The 22,396-nt window shown below is 41.2% G+C and overlaps 1 protein-coding gene across 1 annotated transcript in view; it reads left to right on the top strand.

The window, feature by feature from the left end:
* The first annotated feature begins 4,716 nt into the window (after positions 1-4,716).
* The window catches only part of bach2b (BTB and CNC homology 1, basic leucine zipper transcription factor 2b), a 30,885-nt gene continuing 13,205 nt past the window's right edge, over positions 4,717-22,396 (top strand). The window contains exon 1 of the mRNA XM_058080118.1: positions 4,717-5,007. The gene's annotated coding sequence lies outside the window, so the exon portion shown is untranslated. The remainder of the gene's footprint in view (positions 5,008-22,396) is intronic.

Below are 22,396 nucleotides of genomic sequence, written 5' to 3'. Positions count from 1 at the left end.
TTTGGTCTAAATCAGTGTGGGTGGGGGGAAGGGGGGGGGGCAGGGAACTGTCGGGGAGGCACAAGAGGCTTTCATTTCAATGCAGCCCTGCCAACATGTACAAATTTAGAGTACTCAACATGCAATTTGACTCTTGAATATGCTTGTAAGCTCTCCATTTTGTTGCTTTTCCTTGTTTCATTGTTAAGTTCAGTCTGTACAGTACAGATAAACAAATGAATATTATCAGTTTATCAACATTTAGTGAGTGAAGATTGCTTTTATAGTTATTAGCCCATATTTCCAAACACAATAAGTAAGATATGGTAGAACCAGAGAGCAATTTTGAATGATTCTGTTTTGCCGTTCATCCATGACCATCACGTCAGGTTACAGCGCAGTAATGCACGGCCCCGTGTTGCAAGGACAGTATGATACAAATAATAATTGTATATTATTAATACATTTTGATGACTTCTTCTATCCAGGCACCTCTAGAGTATCTACAGCTTCTCCATCCAGCCTTCGCTGGGCTCTGAGCACCAGACTAAGACTGTTATTACGGCCCATGTGACCGAGGGTGTAGGCGAGAGGGTAATTGCTGAAGTCTGCCTGTGGTGACGAGCAGCTTCAGGGGAGCGGATGTGCAGCAGACTCAGGCATGCACGGCTCTCAGCACCGATGACTCATCCCGCAGTATTCCCTCCTGTTTGTTTACTCCGCTCGCCTTCAGCTCGACAGACAGGAGCTGTCACACGATGATTCGGCGACTCTAAAAGGATTTCACCTGTAGATTCCGGAACAAGCAGCTTAGTTGGGAGTAGCCGGGCCCAACTCTGTTTGCCATGTAAACAGGCTAAAGAGCCAGACTGTAAGCCTGTTTACTGCAGCGAGAGTCTGACACAGATCTAAATTTACTCACTGCCGGCAGAGGAGGGACAGCAGTCAGCCCAAAGTGAGACAGCAGGAGTTGGCTTTTACTTTACTCCCTTGCTGTTGCAGCAGCCCTGCTGGTTTTGTCCTTGGATTTGTAAATGTGCAAAACAACTCTTTGACTGACACCTCACTCAACTCAATACAGTAACCCCTCATTTGTCACGGTTCATTGGTTGGTGGGCATCCTGGGCCTTGTTCACGAGGGTGGTGGCAACTGTTCTTGTGGCTTGAGGTCCCGGTCCTGAGAGGGAGTGCTTGGACACTTTGAGAGTCCTGGAGGCGTACAGGTCCTGGATGGAAGGCAGATTGCAGCCCGTCACCTTCTCTGTGGCACGGATGACACACTGCAATCTGGCCTTGTCTTTGGCAGAAGCTGCAGTGAACCAGATGGTGATGGAGGAGGTGAGGATGGACTCAAGGACGGAGGTGTAAAAGTGTACTATCGTTTTCAGAAATTGAATATTTTTGTAGTTAGAGCATAGAAAACGGGCTGCACGGTGGTCGAGTGGTTAGCGCGCAGACCTCACAGCTAGGAGACCCGAGTTCAATCCCACACTCTGTGTGGAGTTTGCATGTTCGCATTGACTTTGCGTTCATATCTCTGAAGGAATGATGGCCATAATGAGGGTAACCTGAGCCTGACAGGCAGCTTTTGACAGCCATAGTTATGAATGGCGGTTAAACTGATCCCGGGGGCACCGTCAGGCTGGCGGTAATTGGTGTAATCAAAGGCATTTGGCTTAGGGTCATGACGACCGCCAAGGCAACATTTACATCTTTGTGTCCTCGCCTGGACTTGCTGTTGGCCTTGGTCTGCACATTCATAGAAAGTCTTTTTTAGCTGATGCTGCCATGTCAAAGACCACAACTTCAGATGAATGACTAGGAAATGAGTCATCCCGACTCTTTCAGCAATGTGTCCCTCATACTGATCTCTGCGTCTTTCAGGCCGTGGATTAGCTTGGAACATTTTTCCTATGAGTCATTGAGCATGGAGCAGATGTAGGATCGTGTGAGCCAATTCTCTTCACACCAAACTGAAGCGAACATTGCTGTTACTCTGACATTTGATAGAAACTGAACATTGTGTACCAACATCCCAGCTCGTACTGTGTTCCTTCTCGTCTTCACAGTGTGCAGGCAGCATGGCATCAGATTTGGGATTGGTTCCACGAGAACGAGATGAGGCGGGATTTGAACATTACTTTTAAGACTAACTTACCAAAAATGTAGGTGTGTTTTGAAAAGCTTATTGTCCCACAAATTGACGCTAAATAGATTGAAATAGTGCAAAATGTTATGATGTTAGTTGTGGATTTTGTTCTGTCGAACTATATTGACACTTACTATGGTACCCATTATGTCATTGGATGCTCATATCACCTCCTACTTCGTTACGAGGTACATTGTTAAAAAAACAAAACAAAAAAAACCTTAAACTTTATTATGGAAAGCAGGAGGTGAACAAATGTAACAGTTACCGATTTTAAAAGTACCAGATGGAGGGGTAGGATTTAATAAGCTTTGCTTCTTCCTACTCCTTTTGGACATGTGGAACTGGGAACTGATTATGGGATGCACTCAATTTTGTAATCTGATGCATGTTCAAATGAAATAAAACCATTACCATTACCATTTCCTTCACCTGGTGGGTAAGGATGATGTTGGGAGCACAGTCAGCAAAAAAGCACGAGTAAGACACTCTGCTGTAATGGACTGAGATCCTGCAGTTCCACCAGACACATGTACAGACCCGTTAGAACCTTGACAATCAACACCTGAATGACTCACACAAGGCTTGGGAGAATGTGACATGGTCACATGACACCATAATGGAGCTCTTTGCAAGTTGACTCAGCAGATGTCAGAGAAATAGGAGTCCAGCACCAGCATCCCTACAGTCAAACCTTTATCCTTGGTGGTTGTTGTCCAGTTATCTGCCTTGCCTTGTCCTGAAGATAAAGAGATGAGAATCAAACTTTCTCTTTGTCTGCGGGTTTCATTTCACACGCTGCTTTTATTAGACTCACTTGAACTTCCTGAAGTAAGAACTCGCTGTGTGGTTAGGCCAAAGTCATCACTATGTCGATTCATTCACTGCCACGACCCCCACACTCCTCATCATCAATCCATGCACCCCCCCCCCCCCCACCCCACACCGCCCCTTCTTTTTTCTCATCCACCCCTCAGTCAGTGCTCTGTCAAAGCCTCAGGAAGAGGTCATTGAGTGCAAGAATGCCAGTGCACACTCTGTATCCATCTGTGTGTGTGTGTGTGTGTGTGTGTGTGCAGACAGTCTACACTCCTCTAATTGAATTCTCCTCATGCATTGAGCGCATGGCCATCAAGCTGCTGACTGTGAAAGCAAAGCACTGAGACAAAGAGGTCACAACTTCAAGGCAATCCAGGCCTGATTTTGAAACACCACCATGATCTTCCCTGAGGCTTTCTCCGAGAATCAATGTGAATGCCTTCATGAAGATGCTGGATGATGTCATTGGCTGAACTCAAAAGATCACTACTTGACGCTTCTCTACTTCCATACTGTGTACCTGAGCAAAATGATATAGTGGAAGTTGGGGTAGCGTCAAAATGGATGACTTTATGAATCTTGCATACATTTGTCAGGTAGCGTACAATATGGTGTGCTTCCAGTTGTAATGGTAATGGTAATGGTAATGGTAATGGTAATGGTAATGGTAATGGTAATGGTTTTATTTCATTTGAACATGCATCAGCCTGCATGGAAGAGTTCCAAGACCGAAACCACTGCTGAACAAAAAAAAAACATTAAGTCTCATGTCAATTTTGAAAAAAGTCAAAAGTTGAACTTCTTGCATCTTCTTGCATTACATCTGCATTCCAGTAAAATATGGTGGTGGTAGTGTGATGGTCTGGGGCTGTTTTACTGCTTCAGGACCAGGATAAATGGATAAATGGAACCATGAATTCTACCGTCTACCAAAAGAATCCTGAAGGAGAATATCCGTCCATCTGTTGGTGACCTCAAGCTGAAACTGCAGCAGGACAACGATCCATAACACACCAGCAAGTGCACTTTGGAGTGGCCTAGTCCAAGTCCTGACCTGAATCCCATTGAGATGCTGTGTTAGGACCTTTAAAAGGCGCTTCTTGTGGCTGAATGACAACAATTCTGCAAAGATGAGTGGGACAAAATTCCTCCACAGCGCTGTAAGCAACTCATTGCAAGTTATCACAAACGCTTGATTGCAGTTGTTGCTGCTCAGGGTGGCCCTGAGCAGATAGCCATGCTTGATGTACAATAATATACACTATTTAGGTCAAATATAATCAATTATTTAATACCATATTATTAAAAATATCACAGATTGATGACATAATATATACTATTGATCTAAGCTTGATATATAATATTGTATAAACTGTGTAGTAAAATATCAAACACTGTATACAATGAAATGTCTAAGATGTGTTTAAGAATAAAATATGAAAGATTGATATAAAATGTGTAAGGTTGCTATCCAATCAAACATGTCAGATTGCTTTACTAGTGTATAGTGTGCATAGTGTGCATAGTGTGCATAGTGTGCATAGTGTGCATAGTGTGCATAGTGTGCATAGTGTGCATAGTGTGCATAGTGTGCATAGTGTGCATAGTGTGCATAGTGTGCATAGTGTGTATAGCGTGTATAGTGTGCCACTGCTGCCGTGTGCGCGCTATAGGGGCGGGGTCTGTCCGTACGTAACGTAGTAACGTAGTCACGTAGTAGAGCGATTCTCCACGTTGAGCTGCGCACACGGAAGGGGGGTACTCCCGTGCTGGCGAACGGCAGCGACGCCAAGGTGCGGCGGGCTGGCCATGTTGTGAATGAGCGGACGGGGTGACGTCAGCGGACTACTGTCAACAATGTAGGCGTTCCAGTCAAGTGTAACAAACAGCAGCACGCCGTGCACGGTCGCCTCACACGGAATCGTAGCAGCAACACACCGCACAATCACGGACGTGTTGTTCCAACCCGGAGGAGAACGAGTCAGCCGGGCGACGGGAGGGTAAAGCGATCACCATGTGAAAGAACTTACGCGCCGGATCGAGCACGAAAGCAGCAAAAGGTGAGCAGGCGTGCACTTTTCCTTTCTTGCACTCGGGCTGCTGGTTGCTAGCATGTCTTGGGACTGCAAACTACGAGTGGGATCTGTCGAAGACGTGTCGATACGCTGTGTGTGGATGTTGGCAGCTAACGTGGAAGGCTCGAACGTGTCGGGGTGTGAACGCTGGTTGAACGGTGAAACAAAACTCAACCACATCCTGTTGGGGTTTTGACTGAGCTGCTGTCCCCGCGTTCATGCAAACACGCGTTGTTTATTCCACAGTCACGGCATCAACGACTCCATAGCGTTTCATTCACCGAGCTACGATATTACAATTCGTGTCAACTCCGTGTACTACTGCGATGACTCATCTTCAATCTCAAAATACACGCTGACCCTAAACAGGGAATGTTGCAAAAATGTACAGTTATTAAAAAAATATATTAATTATCTAAAAATTATATATTTTAAATAAATTATGTTCATTATAGTGCAGTTTTTGTTTGCTTTTTAAAATAAATAGCAGTAAAATATAATATATATATGCTATTATAAATACAAATAAATATGATTACTATTTAATATATATATAAAAATTCTTCTTTATTTACTCTAGTAATTGTAATATTTTTATATAATAATTCTATTTAATATTAAACATTTAATTGTCATTATTGTGTTTATGTATGAATTAATTAAATGAAACTATATCAAATATGTGTATATTATTAAATATTAAATCATAATATATACTATTATAAATACAAATAAATAGAATTACTATTTAATATATGTATACTATAATAAATTGTTGTTTATTGACTCTAGTAATTGTATTATTTTTGTATAATTATTATATTTAATATTATTATTATTATTGTGTTTATGTATGAATTAATTAAATGCAACTATATAAAATATGTGTATATTCTGAAATATTAAATCATATAATATATGTATAATATAATGTAATAAATTCTTGTTTATTTACTCTAGTAATTGTAATATTTTTATATAATAATTCTATTTAATATTAAACATTTAATTGTCATTATTGTGTTTATGTATGAATGAATTAAATGTAACTGTGTAAAATATGTGTATATTATTCAATATTAAATCATAAAAAATGTTTTGTATTTATTTGTTACAGTTTCTCATTTTTAGAATTATTTTCTTAAAATATGACATTTTAATGTGTGAATTTCATGAATGAAATGTAACTTTTATGTGAATATATGTGTGTACAGTGTATTAGATATCTAGGGACACCGTGTACACTTGCAGTTGTATTGTTAAAATAGCGATCAACTATAAGTACTACTGCTACTGTAGTTTAGCAGTATTTATTGTGCTGTATTTGCCTTGAAGAAAGAACGGCTCTGCAGGGGTTGTATTTGCGTTGGCTGTTTTGCTTGTGCTGTTCCGCCGCTTGGCTTCCTCGGACGTCGCATGCTTGGATGCGCCTGCGTCCGTTGGTGCAGTGATACAGCATTTCCACGCTCTTTGTGTGTCTTTTGTGTGTCCGCGCCGGATGCTGCATCAGCCTCCATCTTCCAGCGCCTTTTCCCCCACGATGGACCCCAGCGTGGAGGTGTGGTGTGCTCCTAGAAGTGTCCTGTGTGCTTTGGCAGACGTTGTCGTTCGTCATCACTTTACATGGCGGAAGGAGTTCTTTGTTCCTTACAGTAGCCCACGCTGTTTTTCTCGTGCACGATACCCTCCATTTTATTGTGTGTTTACGCGCGTGCGTGTGTTGGGGTTGCGTTTGAGGGGGGGGGGGGGTAATCGGAGCTCGAATGCCACTTTTTTCAATAGCATAAAATGACCGCAATGATTGCACACTTATTGCATCACACTTATGCTGGTCTCACTATGCCCTCCGTCCACGTGACTTCCCACTACTACTATAATGTATTATACAATGTAGTACATGTGTTTACATTGTACTACTATATCCTTTACACGATGCCTTGTCTTGCTAGAAAGCACACAAAGTGGTTGTTTTTCTTTCACTGCTACCGTGAACTTGTCCTACTTTTGACGGTCATTGAATGCACCACAGTGTGGAAGAGTGAAGTTGATAATAAACCATTGAAAGAAGTTATTGATAAATAATATATTTCCATGACACAAATAGAGGGTATGTGTATTTTTCACTTCTTTTCTCTCTTTCTGATGCCATGCCATAAATGCACCCAAATTCTGTAGTAGTAGTAGTAGTAGTAGTAGTAGTAGTTGTAGTAGTAGAACTCAAACACATTGAGTCATTGTAAACACATTCATTCCTGGAGGCATCCTACCTTGCAGACCTTTTATTGCATGCATTTTTCTTTTTTTGGACTGATCAAATTAATTACAGGCTTTGTGATTAATAACTAATCTCACTCCCACCCCGACGCCCAGAAAGAAGATCATAAAAACCTCTTAACGACCTTCTAAATATGTTTTTCTACATTATTAGAGCCCTCTAGACATGATATAACACTCCTATAGTCACCGTTACACTCCAATTACTCAATATAGCTGACATATATTATATATATTATATAATTATATATTATATAATATAAAAAAATAATATAAAATAAGACATAAATAAAACTCCTGTGTGTTGCTGTAAATGTGTTCCGGTGCTGGGGGGGTTGAAGGGTGAGGAGTTGTGTCTGTTGAGAGCTCATTCCAACCTTCAATATAAAAGCCTGTTGTTCCAGCTATCAGGCGGCACGGCGGATGAGTGGTTAGCGCACAGACCTCACAGCTAGGAGACCAGGTTTCAATTCCACCCTCGGCCATCTCTGTGTGGAGTGTGCATGTTCTCCCCGTGCATGCGTGGGTTTTCTCCGGGTACTCCGGTTTTCTCCCACATTCCAAAAACATGCTAGGTTAATTGGCCACTCCAAATTGTCCATAGGTATGAATGTGAGTGTGAATGGTTGTTTGTCTATATGTGCCCTGTCATTGGCTGGGTGTACCCCGCCTCTCGCCCGAAGACAGCTGGGATAGGCTCCAGCACCCCGCGACCGTTCTGCAGGTGAATAAAAGGCTGCAAATGACCCCCGTGCTGCACTTTGGACACCCCTGATTTATAGTGTTCCGTTTTGAAGTTGGGGTTTAGGAACAAAGCTGCGAGGGCGTGGTGTGGGGGGTGTCCACTAAAACAAGTCCGTCAGAGTTGCCAGGCTTTGAAACCCTGCAGACTGTAAGAGGATTCCTCCTTTTTTTCTCAACACCCTGCGTCAGCATATTGAACACGGAGCGCTGGTATTCCCGACATGAGTCAGGAACTAGTTGAATATTTATGTGCTAATAATTAGTTACGTGAATGACTTTGGTGTCTGCATTTACAAATGGGAAGCATGAGGAAGTATGAAAAAAGCATGTTGTCATGCGTGGGTTATGTCAGCACAAAGCTATGTGAGGCTGGACTGCTGCCAGCGTGAGCTGCTCAACAAACAGCACTGCTAGAAGAAGATTCTGTTCTTCACCCTGATCGCTCTTCTTCTCACTGTTTCCTGTCTATACGTACGTCACGCTATCATGCTACGTATACTTGCAGTATGGACGGTGTGCATGCGTCACACTTCAATGTTTGTAATCATCAAACAAATGAACACAAAATACAGCTTTTAAATGAAACCTTGCATTATAACAACCGGTTGGGCCAACCTTAGCAGCAACAACTGCAATCAAGCGTTTGTAATAACTTGCAATGAGTCTCTTCCAGCTGTGGAGGAATTTTGTCCCACTCATCTTTGCAGAATTGTTGTCATTCAGCCACAATGGAGGCTTTTGCTGCATGAAGACTTTTGAAGGTCATGCCACAGCATCTCAATAGGATTCAGGTCAGGACTTGGACTAGGCCGCTCCAAAGTCTTCATTTGTTTTTTCTTCAGCCATGTTTGTGCACAACAACAAGACATGAGAAAGGGGGCAAACACTTTTTCACACTACTGTATGTTTGAAACCACGGCAGTAATGTATGTAATATAATGCTATCTATTCATAACGGGTTGTGTGTAAAACAAACACAAGCACAATATAGCTAAGGGTCTTAACATCAGGGGTGACCAAAGTGTGGCTCTGGGACTATTTACAACCCGCATCAATGTGAAAAAAAATGTAACTAAAAAATGAACATGATTATGCAAGAATAAAGTAAAAATATTAAAATTAAAATATGAGAAAGTCATCATTTTGTGAAAAAATGTCGTAATATTATGAGGAAAAATAATGTAATTTTAGAAAATAAAATGATTTTTAAAAGTTGTAATATTATGGGAAACAAAAAACCAAAAAGGGTTCATTTTGTGAAAATTAGGTTATTATTATGGGAATAAAGTCTAGTTATGAGACCAAAAATTACAAGAAAAAAGCTGAAAGAGTTGGAAAATAAAACAAAAATAACTGTTTGACAAGAATAAAGAAAAAATATAAAGTGAAAAAAGTAAAAAAAAAATAAATATATATATATATATATAATTTTCATAAAATTAATTTGGGAAAAAGTTATAATATTCTAAATATTTTGGGAATAAAATAAAAAAGTACCCCAATTATTATTACATATTTCATAAACGTAAAATAAAAACCTCAAAGGAAGTTGATACAAATGAGAGTCTTTCTTTCTTGAAATACGTATATATAACCTCTTAGCATACCTACATGTATTGCTTTTAAAAAAACATCAAAGTGGCAAAGTTGCATCCTTCCACGTTTCGCTATGGGACCTTGGCTGGAAAAGGTCGGGACACCCCCGCTGTAGCGTAGTTCAGGCTTACGTGTAAAGGAGTGATGACGTCTCAGTCGGCTAAGCTGCCTGTCCTCCCAAAGCTGTAAACCAAGGGGAAGCACTCCTCAGTTCTAATGTTTCTCCTGTTATTACTACTGCACTTGCTTTTTCTTCTGTGCACCCACTCGTAGTGTGATCGCACGACTCCACCAGAAACATTTTCCATGAGAGTCCACTGCTCCTTTGTTATTTTCTGCTTATCTGAGGCAAATTGCCAGTAAGCTATCCAATAAATTACATTGTTAGCGTACGTCTTTAAGTGTCCAATCATCAAGACACATAAATCATCACTGTCGCGTCTGAAGTCCCAAGCGGCTCCTCCCACCTCAAGCACATTCACCTCTTGAACTGAGGGCTAAACTCTTTAGTAGCTTATCCTGTCTCCTTCCATGAATTAGACAAAACACGATGCGCTAACGGGATAATGTGCATGTGCTTTGTAATAGTAGAAAATGATGGTGAGGGCATGTAGGGAGGTTGAGGAGGCACAACAAGGAAGAATGAGGCATGTGTAAAGTGTTATGTTGTCCTGTAAATGAAAACATTGTCAAGTAGAACAAGATGTTTGTGTTGGATTAGCGCAGCGCTACTATTCCAATGTTGGCAAGACACTGAGGAATTGCTACGCTCTGTTTCAACTTGCATCCACGGAGCTGCTCAATGTGCATGTGTGACTTATCCTGCTACTACAGTCATAGCCGATAGACACGTGTCCCATCAGCGTGTAGTGCATCAATGGTGACTTACCTCAAACTTCATTTTGTGGGCAGGAAAGTAGTACTGGTTAGTTGGCGGATAGAAACATGCTGAATCATGGTGTTTTGTGTGTGCTATGTTTTTGTATCCCACATTTCTAACACTTCTATTCAGCAGTTTTGATTATGATGCGGAAATGTATAAAAGAGCTAAGATGGACAAGGATGGCTCTACCGTAGCTAAAGCCATGTTGTGTCTACATTTGAAACAGTCAGCGGCCCGGGGTGAGGTCATTGTTGGGAGGGAGGGGTGTTGGCTGGGAGGATCCTTTCAACAGGATGTCATTGCTTGTCTCTCACACTCGGTGCTGCAAAGAAGTCCGAATTATTCAGCAAATTTGCACACGACACCTGGATTCTTGAAAAACTGATTTGTGATCATCGTACCTGGAAAATAGCAGGCATCTTCTGTTGGTTTTGTGGACTTGGATTTGACTGTGGCAAAGGCTTCTTGTCACTGGGGAACAAACGTACACAATCAGAATCAGATCAGAATCAGAATCAGAAATCAGAAAAGGTTTATTGCCATGTATGATCAAACACATACTAGGAATTTGTTTTGGTATAGTAGGTGCATACACATCTATTAAAAAAGAATGAGAATACAAAATATGAAATACAAAATATGAAAATACAAAATATACAGAATAACAGTATAAATATATGTACACAGTCTGTTTTTGTTTGTTATTCCGGAAGTGCAGTCTGATTGTTCCTAAGAGTCCAAACTGAGCGTTAATGTAACGTATACAATGAAAGTGTCAAAGTGTCAAAGTGGCAGGATGAGGCAGAGGTGGGGTGTGCAGAGTGTCATGTGGGGTTCCGGGCCTTGTTGATGAGGCTGACAGCAGACGGGAAGAAACTGTTCTTGTGGCGTGAGGTTTTGGTCCTGATGGACCGCAGCCTCCTGCCAGAGGGGAGCGTCTCGAAGAGTCTATGTCCGGGGTGAGAGGGATCGGCCACAATCCTTTCTGCACGCCTCAGGGTCCTGGAAGCGTACAGATCCTGGAGGGACGGGAGATTGCAGCCAATCACCTTCTCTGCAGACCGAATGACACGCTGCAGCCTGCCTTTGTCCTTAGCAGTGGCAGCAGCGTACCAGATGGTGATGGAGGAGGTGAGGATGGACTCAATGATGGAGGTGTAGAAGTGCACCATCATTGTCTTTGGCAGGCTGAATTTCTTCAGCTGCCGTAGGAAGTACATCCTCTGCTGAGCCTTCTTGATGAGGGAGCTGATGTTCGGCTCCCACTTGAGGTCCTGGGAGATGATGGTACCCAGGAAGCGGGAGGACTCCACAATGTCAATTGTGGAGTCACAGAGGGTGATGGGGACAGGAGAGGCTGATTTCTTTCTGTTGTCCACAACCATCTCCACTGTTTTTAGGGCGTTGAGTTCCAGGTTGTTCAGGTTGCACCAAGTCGCCAGATGGTCAACCTCCCACCTGTAGGCGGACTCGTCACCGTCAGAGATGAGTCCGATGAGGGTGGTGTCGTCCGCAAACTTCAGGAGCTTGACAGACTGGTGACTGGAGGTACAACTGTTCGTGTACAGGGAGAAGAGCAGAGGAGAAAGAACGCAGCCCTGGGGGGATCCGGTGCTGATGGTTCTTGTATCGGAGAAGTGTTTTCCCAGCTTCACACACTGTTTCCTGTCAGACAGGAAGTCTGTAATCCACCTGCAGGTGGAATCAGGCACGCTCAGCTGGGAGAGCTTCTCCTGGAGCAGAGATGGGAGGATGGTGTTGAATGCAGAGCTGAAGTCCACGAACAGGATCCTAGCGTAGGTTCCTGCGGAGTCCAGGTGCTGGAGGATGTAGTGGAGGGCCAAGTTGACTGCATCGTCTACAGACCTGTTGGCTCTGTAGGCAAACTGCAGGGGGTCTAGGAGAGGGTCGGTGATGAACACATTGGTACACACGGTACTCCAAATCATAGACATCTAGACACTATGTAATCAAATCAAATCAACTTTATTTGTAGAGCACTTTTCCTGCAAAGACATACAACACAAAGTGCTTTACAGAATTAAAAACAATTACCATAATTAAAAATAAAAACAATTACAAAGAAAGCCCCTCCCTCCCATGTGACCAAATACGTGTAGAATGTATCATATGGAATTCACATACATATTTTACACCAGGAAGTTAAAGGATAAATCACACTCTGGTATTTATTTTTTAAAAATACGTACATGAATTTAGGAATAAATGATATCAGACACTATGGTATTCATTAAATGTGAAATGAATTAATTCAGGAATAAATGATATCAGCCCATGTGCAATTCATTAAATAATATATAAATCAATTGAAGAATTAATGATGTCAGACACGCTGGTACTCATTAAACAATAATACATTCCAAAACACATTTTTGTAATAAATGATATCTGAAGCTGTGGTATCAATTCATGAAAACATGATATCAAACACTAGTACTCATTAAATGATGAATGAATGGATATGAGACACTAGTTGGCAGCATTGTGGTTATTCCACATATCTTGTAATCTAGTGATGGGTAGTTCATGAACGATCTGTCCCTATAAATAAGAATCGTATGAATAGTACACATTGGTATAATTGTATTTTTACATTCCAAATGCGTTATATGTACAGTATTTGGAGCACCACCAACAACAACAAAAAATCAGAGGAGCCGCTTGGGAGCCGAAAGAACCGGATCTTTTTCAGGGAGCCGAGTGAATTTGTATGAAAGCTGTCCTGCATGTTGAACTCCACTTGTATGTCTGCCAGTTGGCTTCCCATGATGCACCTCTCTGCATCTCCAGGCTGGTGGAGGCAATGAAAGAGGCCTTTGTTCATCTCACCCTAAGGCAAGATGCTTGCACTTCTGACACAGAGTGGGAGAAACTATTCCCATTATAACCCTGGAATGTCTTTGATGGATGGATGTGTGTTGCTTTTCCCTCGCCACAAATTCTTCACATTGAACACAAAACTCAATCCTCAACTCGGAATTGAACTAGATAGTATCTTGATTTTAGGCTTCTTTTTATTGGAAGGAAACAATGACAAACTGATTGAAAGATCCGATCCATTGAGTCAAGTGTTGGCTATCAGGTTTTCTGCCAGACGTGCTATGCTAGCCTTTACATGCTCACTTTCAACAGGGTAGCAGCACATGTAACAACATCATTAAGTAGCGTAACTCATATTACACAAACATAATGATGAGCCAAAGGTTCATTAAACACAGAAATCAACAAGGAAAGGAAGTAAATATGATGCTTTTTAAGACTGTAGTTGGTGGTTAGCTTGATTGCTAAAGTTAGCGCCGATTAACAAAAGAGCCTCACGGATGCCTGCGCGCTAACCACTAGACCGCCGTGCAGCCGAATATCATTATTTATACCAAAATCACATTATTTCCTCAAAATATTATTAAATATTCAATTGCTACTTCCAACTGTTTCAATGTTCTTCTTGTAAATTTTCTTCTTAAAATGTTGATGTTATTTCCATAATATTTTGACTTCATGCTCGTAACATTATAACCTTTTCCACAATGTAATTTTCCAAACATTTCTCATAATATTCCAACTTTTTTCTACTATTTATTCTATTTATAATATTCTCATACTTTTTCCAGGAGATTATTTTCCTCAATTTTCTCTTAACATTTTGACTTTATTCTTGTAATACTGTTGTTTTTTATTAGTTTTCTTGTAAAATTCTATTTTTAGAATGTTCTAAATGTATGAATGTAATGGCAAACGGCCCCTAGGCAACACTTTGGACTCCCCTGGCATACACAATGACCGGGTGCGTGAAAGCACATATGTAGGGATCATAACAGATGAGAAAGCGATCTGGAAACGTGACATCACAGTTTGTCAGTGACATCAAACCACAGTGAGGATACTACAGCTGAAAGAACAGAAATGGTACTCCAGTCGTAGCGTCATCGCTATTATTAGTATCCACGCTCGCCCAATACAGGACACTCTTGGCTTCAACGTGCGTGAGAATGTTTGATTCTTTGTGTTCTCAGGTTCCAGACCACATAAAATCCTAATAGCTCAGAGGCTTCCCGATCCAATGACTGTGTCTAGCGGTGCCCTATCAGTCGACCGGGAGGCTATTTTTAACCTTGCTCTACTGTATCACGTGTCACACCTTGCCATTTTGTGCATTCGTTCAGCTAGAAGGGTTTTTTTAGGAAGCGAAGAAGAGAACTGATATGATGTGTCTCTCACGGTAGTCCGTAGAAGTGAAGTACATGGCTGCTGCTAAGCTGTTGCAGGAGATCATATTCTTTGTGTTTATTGTCCTATTTATTGCATCTCTTTTCGGAATCATTCAGTTACCCGGAACACCCATACAGATTCTGTGTGTATTTAAAAGATGGCGCACAGGAGCTTGATGCTCCCATCAGCGTGGTTGCAATTGTGAGAGTGTTTCAGTACCTCATCAACCTATTCTGCTTTTTCCACTTTTCTGCCCTATAAATGTAGTTTGAATGTTTAAAAAAAACAATTAAACAAGTAAATCTACCCAAAACGACAAGAAAAATGGTCATTTTACAAGAATAATGTAGACCTATTAGAATAAAGTCTGAGTATTACTATAAAAAACTTTAACATTAAGTAAAGATGTCCGATCATTATCAGTACCAATAATTATTGGTACACATGCTGGTATTGTTGATATCGGAATCGGAAATTGAGATAGTTTGGCGTATCATGGTAATTGTAGTGTAAATGTAACTATAGGGGTGTTACTCATGTATGGAGGGCTCTAATAATGTTATGGTAATGGTAATGGTTTTATTTCATTTGAACATGCATCGGATTACATGAGTTAAAAAACATTTTGAAGGCCATAAGCAGGTTTTCTATGCTCTACCTTCTACCTAATATTCCATGAATCAATAAGGAATCCTACTTTGTGGAAATTCACTTATCAACCAATGAATCGCCAGAAACAAGGGATTAGAGAATATGTGTTTAGTTTGACATAACACATTTCATTTTGCACTGATGCTTCTATTTGCAATCATCTTTGTAAACCTTTCAATTCCCTGGTTGACCTTGATTGCACGTTTTTAAATTGTGCTTGGATTGCAGTTTTTTAAGTGTACTCTTGGTGGTACATTTGGAACCAAGGGACTCTGGCGGAGGAGGCTCTGCTGGGTTTCTTTATTGAATTGGCTGCCAAGGGTGTCTTTTTGCCTTCATTTCCAGCCAATGTCCAGCAGTCATGCAAAACGAGCCAAGTCAGGTTCAGCCTGCCAGGTCAGCAAGTCTCCCCCATCTTGGAGAAAAAAAAGCTGTGGATGTGATAGACGGTGAGCTGTGAAATGGGATTTTTGCGGAGTCACATGTGATCAAACAAAGCCAAGAGACGTGGGAGGGCGTGGGGGGGTTGCCCTTGAAGGTCACCAGGGTGGAGAAAGTTGATGTAAGAGGCAACACAACATAGCTGAGTCATGGAATGACTGTTCTTAATGGTTAACCAGACAATTCATAACAGAATCAACACTCAAAATGATTCAGTGATCACTGACTCCAAATTTCATACCCACAGCACCCTCGTTCACGCGTGTCTGCACTCATGCACGTGGTAAATTATTATAATATTCCCTCATGCCAGGCAGGGTCCGTGTTTTCCTGAGTGAGTACGCAACAACGCGCTCAAGAGAAAAGGGGAGGGTCCTACGGGTGAATCTAACAGGATAATAATTACATTTTATTGCAAATATTGATCCAAAATCAGAGCAGAACGTCAATGTCAAGCTAGAAGGAGGCTTTTGAGGTGGCGGTTCAGGGGGTGGAGGAGCGGGGCGTTCTCAAAAGGGTGAATCTAACAGGATAATAATTACATTTTATTGCAAATATTGATCAAAAATCAGAGCAGAACGTCAATGTCAAGCTAGAAGGAGGCTTTTGAGGTGGCGGTTCAGGGGGTTGAGGAGCGGGGCGTTCTCAAAAATACATTTTTAGTCCGACTAACCAAAACGTACTCTAACCAAATCCCTGTAAGAAATAATGTCAATCCAATGAATTTGTTCCAGAAAGCCCAAAATGATGATGTGCATGTTCATGTGGAGGAGCAATTGCCCAGCAATGCTGCATGCGTGCATGTGTTTGTGCACCCAACAAATGCGTGTAGGTCTCAATTAAGAATGTTGTTTTCACCCAAACTGTTGAAGCATAAGAAATGCGAATGTTGTCATGGCTATAGGATGAATGGCGTCTGTGGGAAAAAAGGTAGAGGACATGTGGCGCTGCTGCAATGGACCATGGGAAAGCAGACATGCAGAGGACAAAAGCAGGATAGAATAAGGACACCTTTGAAAAGTGTCATCGGTGGGTGGAAGTCGGGGTCGTTTTTCCATGTGATGATTTCTGCAGCCCGGATCCAAGAATCTGTCACCATGGAAACCATTATGTGGGGCAACTGGAGGTGGAAATCTTCTTGGAATATATTAAGTAGCTGCAAAGGCCCCATTGGCCTCACCTTCAAACTCGCACTGCTGTCTCAATGCAGCTTAACTGCAGCCCTGGAATGTTCAACTTGAAAGCCGCCGTGGCGGAGAAACACAAGGCTTTGCTTCCTTGTGTGCTTCCGCGCTGGTCTCTTGCTGTTTAAGTCAATCTCACCTTTTTTCCCCCATCAAGTCGAGAATGAAGTCAGGTGATTATGAATCTGAATGTTGAATTGAATTGCAGGGGTGTCCGCCCACAACGGAGTGGGCCTGCCCGGAGGGAAGCCGTGGGTGGAATACATTAAAACAGACCATTTTGCAGGGATCGCAAATCCAAAGAAATACAGCTGAATAGGTGCAGCTTCTGGAAAAACTAGAACGTTTTCTGTGCTGGTTATTGTGTGTAGCTGCTCTCTAGGAGTCCACAACTCCATACAAAGGTCCGAAAAATGAGCATAATAGGTCCCCTTTAAATCAGGTGGTTTTAGGTGCAGATTCTGGAAGAACTAGAAAGTTTTCTGTGCTGGTTATTGTGTGTAGCTGCTCTCTAGGAGTCCCGTTGGAGACCCGTGCTCTAGAGTGCCCTTATCTCCATGTAGGTGACGAGTGAGCACCACGGAGGCTGGAGGTTCACATATGGAGGTTTATGTCTGACAGGATCACAGTGATGGCTCTCTTGGGGGATGGACCAGTTTGCTGGTTGCATTGGTGCATTTTGGCAAGAAACTACACTGACTCAGACACTGAGTATGTTTTTGTTAGAAGCCGGCAGGGGGGTGGGAGGGCAGCAGGACAATCTGCTGGCCTTCACTTCTTCAGCTGCACCAAACATCGGAGCGTGAATGAACATCCCTCCCCCTTTCACTGCTGCTAGTGCGGTCTGGAAATGTTGACACATCCAGCTTAGAGCAGCCCCAGAAACCCCAGGAATCCCCCGGAAAGAGGTTGGGCGGGAGGGTGAGGTGGAGCCTTGGAATGCACTCAGAGGAGTCAGTCACTTATTTACTAGATGAACTCACTGAACCTTCACACGCTCCTCCTCTTCCTCTAGTCCGTCTGTCTCATCAGGTGAAAGGGATTGTTGATCTCTGAATGAATCCAGAAAGAAAAAAAAGTGTCCAACTGCAGGCCTCATAGTAGATGCTCATATAGACAAACAACCATTCACACTCACATTCATACCTATGGACAATTTGGAGTGGCCAATTAACCTAGCATGTTTTTGGAATGTGGGAAGAAACCGGAGTACCCGGAAAAAACCCACGCATGCACGGGGAGAACATGCAAACTCCACGTTAAGTAAAGATGTCCGATCATTATCGGTACCAATAATTATCGCTACACGTGCTGGTATTGGTATCGGTTGATATCAGAAATTGAGATTGTTCGGCTAAATTTCAGTTTTCTTCTGGTAATTTTGACTTTATTTTTACATTTTCCAAAAATTCCAACTTTATGCTACTAAAATCACGTCATTTTTCGTAATTCTATTACACCGCTATTCTTGTAAAATTATGACTTTTTCTCATTATATTACAACTTTTGCTCTTAATATTTTGACTTTATTCTTGTAAAATTACAACTTTTCCATTTTTAGAATTGTTTTTTTGAATGTGCCACAAGCCAAAAAAACCCCCCAAAAAACAGCCGCAATACAAACAGCCCTCAGGTCGCACTTTGGACACCCCAGGTATAGTTAACAGCATTCTATTCATTCATTCATTCATTTTCTACCGCTTTTTCCTCACGAGGGATACAGCAGTAAAATGGGCGCCAGGAGAATTTCCCCACAATTTTCCCAGTTTTATTCCTCCAGATCATTTGTAAGAGCATTCTGTCATCCATTCGTCTCCTTCTCAGAGTAAACGTATTATCCTGAAGGCTGACTCAGCATGTCCTGGTCATCTCTTAGTTGTGCCGCCATAAGCCTAAACTGCTTGGGGGAATCCTTTGTTCTTACCTCTATATCTCAATCTGCTTATACTGTCATGGCCGTTTCTATGGCTACAGCTGCTGTTGTGTCATGACGTCCATGCAGTATGGGACTAACCCCCGCGACCCTCGTAAGGATAAGCGGTAGAAAATGAATGAATGTATGAAGTCACTATCATAGCCACCAACTTTACCTAAGTGCAAATACAGAAAGAACTGCAAATTAGCATCCATCAGGATCTCATTCTGCAGACCCTGGTTTGAGCCCGGGAGGAATGTGGGGCTGGATGGACCAAGTGGGTTACATCAGTTTGCCAGTCCTCCAGAACCAGGAACAGGAACATTTCACTTCTGCGAACTTCAGTTACCAGGAAGTAAAAATTGTCGGCCATTTGGTGGAAAAGGGGTGAAGACTTCACAGTCTCACCACTTTCCTCAGAGTACGCATGAGAGAGAAAAAAGGGTTTGTTTGTTGACGATCTGCATTACTTTCAAGTGACATCAGACTAATCAATAGCCGGGATAATGAGCAGTTGAGTAGTATGACATCAACATGAGGCACAAAGGCCCAGAAACATCATTGTCCTGCTACCCGCTTCTATTGTGCAAAATAAACAGCACATGCTGATATCTGCTTTTATTATTTAGCATTTTTCCAACAACTAGTCTCCATTATCCTTCACACATTCAACAACTACAGCAAAATAACCTGGAAGCAGACAAATACTTTCTTAATGCAAACGAAGCCAAGAGTGACTTTGTTTATTTATTTTATTGAGTGTCTTATTGCCATTTTGTACCAAATATGTCATATCAGGCTTTCCATCGCGATGTGAAGGCTGAAAGACTTTTGAATACACCTTGACGGCATAGAGCTTTGCAAAGAATCCAAACAATTGTCTATATTTAGCGCTGAAGAATAGCTATTGTACATTGTACAGCGGTCCAGTTGGTGTTGGTGGTTGATGCAGGACAATGAGGGTGTTGTCATGAGTGACGCCGAGTGGAAGCGGGAGTCACGGTGTCCTCAGACTTGAGTGAAATTGACAGCGCTTGTCATCTTAATGAAGTACTAACACCTTTTATGTGAAGCACCTCCGCTAAGACTGGGATTTATAATACAGCCATTCCTCCGGATATCAAATGGTATCTTGGAATTTTCATATGAGAGGACAATATTTACTCTAATTACATGCACGGAGGACGGCACTTTTCGGAGTGGCACTTTCATTTTTGTTTTCATATTTTGAATGTAGAACTTAAGTTTTTTTAGTGGCAATATTATTGTTAAGTTGTCATTTTTAGAAAATTAGGTTACGGAAAAAGTTAGAATGTTATGGGAATAAAATCCATATATTATGGAAATACTACAAGAAACTACAAGAAGAAAATTTACAAAAAGAAAGTGGAAATAGTTTGAAAAATATTGCTTTTAAAACATTGTTTTTAGTAGCATAGAATTCAAATATTAAAGAATTTTTTTTAAGTTGTAATATTCTGAGGAACAAACAAAACAAAGTGATTAAAGTTATAAAATAAAAGATAAAAGATTATGGGAATAAAGATATAATAGGGGGAATAAAGTCATCATATTATGAGAAGAAAATTTACAAAGATGGGAAATATTCAAGAAATAATAACAGCAAAAACGGCTGAGTTTTTTCTTGAAATAAACTTCTTAGCAAATCTACATTTATCACGATGTGGCCAATCAATTCAGGTTCCTTTTGGGTGCGCCATAAGTAATTAGAGTAGTATTTGCCACCATAACTATGGCAACTGTCGCAAGTGGCAAGTCACTGTTTGTCTGACGCCAATTATTTCCATCTGCACTACGAGCAGCACTTTCTCCTCTCGTATTGACTCATCAATACTGTTACCAAAAGCCGCTAAACCACATTCTGTGTCCTGTCACATTTGTGGAAATGTGAAAGCATCATCTTTCACTACATACCTTTGCACTGCACTTTTTAACTGATGTTTGAAATGTCAAAGACCGACGCATGACAATAAAATACTGTATTATGTATTCTTATTGTTCTGGTGGCACAGCATACCACAAAGTGAACTGAACTGAACTGACTTGTGTTCAGGATCACAATTAATCTAAATTCATCTGATAATACGCATATTGAACTACTCAAAATGTGTACTGGCCCATCTCACGCAACTTGCTTTTATTTTGGCACAAATTCCTAAACCAAATAAGATGACTGAAAGTAACAGGGCCGAGTTTTTAGTATGGAATTAACATATACATGAAATATAGCCACGTGCCGTTTATGCTAATAGCATGTTGACATTTAGCACAATGTATTTTTTACAAATATAAAGAAATAAAATAGAGTTTAGGTAAGAGATCACATGTGCAGAGATCATATCAGTCATAGTTGAAATATCATTGAATATATGGAAAAACAAATGACTTTAACCTCAGCAACTTTTTGCATTTCTGCTGTTGTTGCGTTTTTTTCCACCAACTATTTCAACATTGTTCTTGTAACTTTATGACTTTATTGTTGTAACAACAGCTTTAATGGCAGTTTAAGTTTAAATCCATTTAACAATTTCACTGCTCTAATAGTCAAAAATGTCAAATATTACAATTAAACTCAATTTGCTATATTTCGTCAATGAATTAATAGAAAACAAGCTGTGGAAGCTAGCTAGCTTTTAGCCTTAACCCATAAGAAGCCATGGTGACATGCTTGTCCCTAAAACGGCGGCATGTCAGGTAAGTTAGCTCATTTCCAAAAATGTATATTTTACCACGAAAGCTCAATTAATCAGCTTAATCAATTAGGGAACGCTGTTATTGGACTCATATTAGTTAGTCCTCTTGATGCATGCAAAATTCAATTTTTCAGACTATGTGCCCCCCCCCCTCCTGGCCTTGACATAAAGGTGCAGTGCGCCTGTTTTTGAACACTTTACCTCCTTAAACAGACAAAGATGAGTACTGTATACGTATAAGTAGAGTTGAGAATGGTGCTGCTGTCTTCTTAATGCTTTTCTGGCTGACTGTGCTCCCAACTCCCTTGACATCATCAACCAGCTCCTCCCTTGTGTCCATCCTCATTTGGCAAGGTGAATATAATGGATATAACTGAATGGAGCTCCAGAGCGACAGTGATTAGCTGTTGTCTTGGATTTCTTCCATGCATCAATGATTGCACCACTTCTCACAAACTTCGTCTTCATGCTTTTATACTCCATCCCAGTCTTGTGTGCACCGCTCTTTGGTCTTGCCCATGTTGGTGGAGAGGTGGGAATGTGTGTGCATCACAATTCTTGCTGCTTAGTGGGGGATCAAGGACTTATTCACCTAATACAAATGAAAGCATAACCTTTATTTAATAACTCTATCTGTATGTAAAACCATGTCATGCCATCCGGTATTTTAGTAACCACAAGAAAGGACTATTCTATTGAGTTGGTTTGTCCCGTGTGGTGCCATGTGAAAGCCAAATATACC

The sequence above is a fragment of the Doryrhamphus excisus genome, chromosome 1 (genome assembly GCF_030265055.1).
Source record: "Doryrhamphus excisus isolate RoL2022-K1 chromosome 1, RoL_Dexc_1.0, whole genome shotgun sequence".
NCBI classification, from domain to species: domain Eukaryota; kingdom Metazoa; phylum Chordata; class Actinopteri; order Syngnathiformes; family Syngnathidae; genus Doryrhamphus; species Doryrhamphus excisus.
This window is presented reverse-complemented; position numbering and strand designations above follow the sequence as displayed.